At 41.7% G+C, this 6,435-nt stretch overlaps 1 pseudogene; it reads left to right on the top strand.

Annotated features, from left to right (window-relative positions):
• Positions 1–835: 835 nt before the first annotated feature.
• LOC111590287 (uncharacterized) lies at positions 836–1,145 on the top strand (annotated as a pseudogene).
• The last annotated feature ends 5,290 nt before the right edge of the window (positions 1,146–6,435 follow it).

Below are 6,435 nucleotides of genomic sequence, written 5' to 3'. Positions count from 1 at the left end.
GACTTAAGCACGGGATATCAGTGAAAATAAAATGGACACTAAATTTTACTCATCTTTGTTATCGTTATTTTGATATCGTATCTATCTCTATCTATCTAAGCCGTCCAAAAATTTTAGAGATGTTTGGATTTTAGAAATCTTTCAAGATGTTGAACCTATGCTATTTGGATCGATCTAGTACGCGAATATGAGAATTCGATTTTATAAATTTGATCACAATCCGTGTCCAAGAAAAATCAGGCATAGAGTTATAAATTGAGCTGTTTTCTAGATTGATGTTCGGATAGCGGTGAAATCGTCTAGGCTCGACTAAATTAAATAGAACTCGATGACACAAGTTTTTAGGTGTAAAATAATTTAGTCCCCTCTCGTTAATCAAAACGTCAAGTCCGAGGATTTATAAATGAGATCTGTTTCTCCAGTAAATTGTCTATAGCCGTGGAATCAGGCGTTCAACCCACATATGAAATTATTTGATTTCATATAGAATCAAACGCAGTTTAAAATAGCGTTGTTGACATCGTTCCAGTTCGTTCCAATTGTTTCTCGCCCAAAACCTGGGCCTAAGTTAGATATATGTCTATACTAATTTGATAAAAATATGGAGAGGGAAAAGCTAACTTGTATCTTCTACGTCACGTGTTTTCTCTGGAAGTATTTCACCGCTGTTCTCTGATCTCTTATCTCTTTCGTATGTTCTCCTGCTGTTTCCTTCTATACCGCGACGCCGCCTCCTCTCTCAGCCTTATCCCCAAATCGCTTCTTCTCTGTTGATTCCGTGGTGCATCAGCCGAGCTCCTCACCCTGGCCGATACATGGTGCTCGTCTCTAGCTCATGTCTTGCAACCGGCCGAGCCCCTCCCCAGCGCCCTTGGAGCCGACGTCCTCTGCCCTCATCTCCTTCCCCGACGTCGCCCTCTCCCCATCGGTGCTCTGCAAGTCGGTGTCTTCTCCCTGCCCGACGTTTCTGGCGCCATGGCTGCCGCGCCTCGGGTTGCCTGCTCCACTGCGCCGATCCGCCCATCTCCCTACTGCCGCTCTCCCATGGCGCGTCCCTGCATCTTGCTTCAGCTCGCTCTGCCATCTCCCTTGGCGCCCTATCCCCAACGCCGAGCTCCCTACCTGACTGTGCCCCTAGTGGTTGAGCTCGTCGAGCTTCCTTTTCTATCGCTCGTCCTCGCCCATTCGGCGCCCTCATCTCAAGCCAGTCCAGCCTCTCTACTCGCCACTCTCCCCTATCCCCTTGCTGTTAGCACATGGCGAGCTAACCCCAAGTGCTAGTAGAGTTCGTCATTCCCTGAGCAACACCTCCCTCCATGGATGCCTCGTTGTCGACTTGTGCAGTTCATATTTATCGGTGAGGTCCCTTTTGTCTTGTGTTACTTATCTCTTTAATTGATACATGTGGTCTGTGGTTGATTGTGAGTACGTGTGTGCTTATGTGTGAGATGTGAAGGGGAAATCCTAGGATTTGGTGGAGAAGAAGCACAATTCAATTTGACGCCCGCCAGGTGTTCGACGAAATGTTCGAATTGGGTTTCGTCGTTGATATTGTAGATTTGAGTCGCGTTTTGTATTGGTGAGCTGGTTCACTATTTCTCTTGGTTGAATGGATAGATTAGTTGGATGTTTTAATTATGTCGGTCCTCTTGACAGTAGCATTTGTGTGTCATGGTCATAGGTATAATACTTATTGAAACGCACGAGTCACTCGCAGTGATTTGGTCGATGTCATGTCTATGTGTATCGATTGGTGTTAGTGGAGAAGAAAGTTAGGTGAGGAAATCATGGTGAATACAATCGTGTCTACATGGTGGTTGTGTTTATACCTATAATGAATGTCTGTTTATTTGTATGAAGTCCATAGATCACAATTTCCAAGTAGAGCATTGTACTACTAAATCTTAGAGTTTCTCACAGTAAAACTTAATTCAGTTTGGGTATGAATAGTTAGATAACCAGTTTAAGTCTATTCATCACCTGTTCTTTAGTAAAATAAATACTAGATAATTAAGAAAGATTAGATAATATAGTTGATTGTTTGTAGTGTGGAGTGAAGTCCATGGAACGTCGACCCTCATTAATCCATGGCATGCCTGTGATATTTAATTATGCGTCAAGCAAGTTAATCTAGTAAGATGATTTAGAGAACGAGTCAAATAATGTGTAGAAGCTATGTATAAACTAAAATAGACTAGTTGCTGTTTTGGGCTGCATGTACTGTTTTTGCCGCGCCATTTGTTTGAGGAACAAAATTACGTTTTCTGTAGAAATCTTATATAGGATGGTTGTAGGCCATTTCTTTATCTTGCTTGTGTAAACATTTGATGGTCATAGGTCTAGTAGTTTAGAAGTTATGATTTTTCCAAGTCCAGTTTCAGAATATGTCCAAATTTTGTACAGGTTTCGAAAATTGAACTGTTTGGCTAAGCTAAACTGAGAATCAGCCCTTAGTAATTATAGAAGAATTGTAGTACTTTTCTTAAGATTTCCAAAAAATTTTGGATCACACTTTTTGGTGATCTATAAATTTAGTTACAGCTGTTTGAGTTAGGATCTCTGAATCTGTCCCAATTTGGACAGCGGAGCCTTTCTCATGTTTTCCGACCTTGATATATATTGAATTAACCTGGGACATTTATAAATGCATTGTAGACTATTCTATTGGATTTCTAAAAAGTCTAGTATCACCTTATTTGGATGCCTGAAACTCCAGCTATGGGTTTTTGAAGTAAGTAGTCTAATTCTGTCCAAATCTGGGCAGAATTTATGTTTTGTTCTGTTTGACATTTCTAAAGGTCGAATCATGTTGCGATGATAATATAAAAGTTATAGAGGACTTTATAAGCTTTCCAAAAAGTCTTGGTTTACTATTTTTGGATGATATCGTGTGAGTTATGAATAAAACAACTGACTGCTGTACTGCTGTCCAAAATCAGCAAGGATTAAGATGATTGCTTGAAGTTTCTTTGCTGTGAGTATGGTGACCTTAGTAATACAAAGGAGTTTTAGTAGACATGTTTACCTAGCATTAAAAAGTTGATTCAGTAATATTGTGTTTATAAAGGTAATGTAAATGTCTTATGATTAAGAACATTGTGATGTTCCATTTGATGGCATGCTATGCATAATAACCTGGCGTGCAAATGTTGAAGCATGTTGAAATGCTTCTATTCATCGTTCTAAGTTTGGGTCCTTAGATTTTAAATTATGGTATGGTAGAATTCTATGCTTCTTGGTAATAACTTATGTTTGGTAATGGTGATTCCTAGTATTTGATGTTACGCTTTGGTTAGGAAGATGATAGAACGTGTGTATAAGCTTATTGTTTTATAATGTTTGAGTTAGCCCGAATAAGTTGAAGTGTGGTTGTTATGTTAGTGATATATCGATATCTAGTGTTTAGTTGTGAATGTTTTAATGTCATTACATTAGGAGTTTAATTTATTACCGTGCGTCCTTGTTTAGCCTTATATTATTCATCTTTATAATCATTCATGCGCATCTTGCATATCAAATAGGTACGCTAGATGATTATGCGTTATAAAGGGCATGGGCCAGACTGGACCACAAGATGATATCGACGAACCAGTCCCTAGAGGAATGACCAGACCAAGTACCAGGATGGAAGATGTTCACCAAGTGGTCGTCATTTAACAACACTAACATAGTGTTTATTCCAGGCAAGCCCCGGTGCATTTGCCACCTCCTTGTTGTTTTAAAACTTTTATCACTTATATGCTGCATTAGGTGATAGGAGTTGAGTGATGAAACAGTTGATGCATTGCCATTCCTTGGAATTTGATTATCTTCCTTGATACCTATTTTATAAAGAGAACTAATGAGGCTTAGCCCTGCTTAGAAAAACTAAAAGTAGTTTCTTTTAAAAAGAATGTTGTGGAACACTATTATGGGTGTTGGGAACTTGTTCTCAAATGCTTCATCTTGACAGAAGGCAATAATCCGAGTGTCGCGTGCAAGTGATTACAAGATTGCATGAATAGTACGGGGGTACTGTTCATCTATTTATAGGCACAGGACGCAGCCTGTGAGAAATTACATTCATGCCCTTTACAAATGCTTACAATCATAATACAAGCTATCATGGGTCGATTGGTCATTTCATCTTTAAGTCGGTTCACTCCTTCATCTTGAGACATGTCACTATGTCGTAGCTTTATGGGTGGTAGCTTCGGCACTGCTTTTGAGAGGATCTGCCGAAGGTGTTTCTTCTTACAGGACCTTCGGCGACGATGCATACCCCCAACAGTAGCCCCTTCGCGGTGCTAGATCATTTTTCGTAACGAGCTTGATCCGTGAAAAAGTCTCCTAGGCTTCGGAGAGCCGAAGATCCGAAAAACACCTTCCCTGAGCTCGTTGTCGAGAAACAACCACAAAATTTCGAGCGCGAGATGGTCCCACCATGAAACGGGTAAACGCGTCCTGGCGATTCACCTTCTCGGGTTCTGTGGCCCACCACTCAGTGAGTGCGGGCGACTGTTCGTCCGGTGCGGAAGAATTGACGATTCACCTCCCCACCTGCGACACTATATAAACAGATGGGTAGGTGTGAAGTTACCACAGCATTCATTGCTATTGCCCTATTTTGCTGCCAAAAATTTGACCATAGCCGAAGCTTGTTCATTGCACTCAACAGAAGCACCGCTGTTGACTTTGCTTTGTCACAAGAGGAAGAGCTTCGGGGAAAATTAAAAAAGTCAACAATTTCATCAAAAATTGTGAGGAATTCATCATCAAATGGCAAGGGTACGTTCCACTGCTAGGGTTACACATGACGGAGAAGAAGCTGAAACTGCTGAGACCGCTCCGATTTCTAAAGTGATGAAACAGTCGGGGCTAGTACTGTCGAAAGATGTTTCTAACGAAGGTGCTCCTGCCACTGAGGCTAAGCAGGTTGGTGCTGAGGAAGATGAATCTGAAGATGATTATAGTGCCGTGCCATCTAAACCCAACCACCTGGAGTTTGGGAGGTCCACCGTTACCGAAGATGATATGCCTAAGTTGATGAAGTTAGGCTATTTTAGTGAGGCCAAAAAGGAGCTAATTCGCTTTGGCGGAGAGGAAATTATTCCGAAGCCGGAAAAGGATGAGGTGGTAGTCTTTAAAAGCTTCTTCAAAGCAGGATTAAGATTTCCTTTGAATGAGATGATTGCTGATGTTTTGAAGAAGTTTGGGATTTATCTTCATCAGCTAACTCCTAACGCCATCGTTAGGCTTAGCGTCTACATATGGGCCCTCCGAAGCCAGGGGGTAGAACCGTTTGCCGAAGGCTTCTGCCGAGTACATGAGCTTCATTATCAAACAAAAGCTAGAGAAGATGGGCTGCATGAAAACTTCGACTGCTACAATTTTGCTTATCGCAAAGATGCGAAGTCTCTAGTTATCAGCTATCGTACCAAGTGGTCAGCTGGCTGGAAGACTGAATGGTTTTATGTCAAAGTTGATGAGAAGGAGAAGTTGGTTCAAAGCCCGTTAGAATTAATCTTCGGAGAGACTAGGCCCCGGTGCGACATGAAACCGGAGAGTCCAAGCCAAATTGTACTGAGCGAATTTCGAGTTATTGTAGAGCACATTGGTACTAGGGATCTGGTGCAAGAATTCTTAGCTTTTAGAGTGTTCCCAACTTTGAAAGAATGGGACATGCTGAAGCTCAAAGGGGAAAAGAAAAAGAAGGAACTTGTTCGGTTGCCCTATTATTATAAATTCAAGAAACACTTCAAAGTACCTTGCCAAGAATGGTTAGACACGATTGAAGTTATGTGCAATGAGATCCTTGGGAATTATTCTAAAAAAGAAGATCAACTAATGACTGCAGCCTTCGGCACTTGTCCGAAGCGAAGGTTAAACCGGGTGATGGATGCTCTGAACTTTGAGTATCCTGACTATGAGCGACTGGACAGAGGTGCCGAAGGACAGAAGAGAAAGAGAGTTGCTAGCGTCCTGGATAAAGAGGTTGCTAAATTGGTGAAAAAGGATGAAGAAACTTTGAAGAAAAGAAAATTAAGCCCTGAGTCGAAGATAACTGCTTCGAAGAAAAAGAAAGCTTCGGCTCTGAAACGAAAAACAACTGAAATTGAAGATGAAGCTCCTTCAACACCTCCTGCTATCGATGTAGAAGAAATTTTAAAGGTAATGAACGAATCTTTGCCTATCAAGATAAGTCCACTAGGGCCACATCTGACGAAGCTTTTTCAGAAGGAAAAGGAGCCTTCGGCAGCGAAGAAGCCAGATGAGCCGAAAGAACGAAGAATTATTCCTGTAGTTGAAGTTATCGAGCAGATGCCGCCGCTAGCATCGGCGTCAAAGACTCTAGCTATTGAGAGCTCTGCTACTGCCGAAGCTGTACCCGCCGAAGCCGAAAGTGCCGAAGCTGAAACCGCTGAAGATGTGAATCTAGATGTCACGCTCTCTAAA

This window comes from Zea mays, chromosome 10 (genome assembly GCF_902167145.1).
Source record: "Zea mays cultivar B73 chromosome 10, Zm-B73-REFERENCE-NAM-5.0, whole genome shotgun sequence".
NCBI lineage: Eukaryota > Viridiplantae > Streptophyta > Magnoliopsida > Poales > Poaceae > Zea > Zea mays.
The sequence above is the reverse complement of the archived record's forward strand: the minus strand, read 5'-3'. Positions and strand labels throughout refer to the sequence as shown.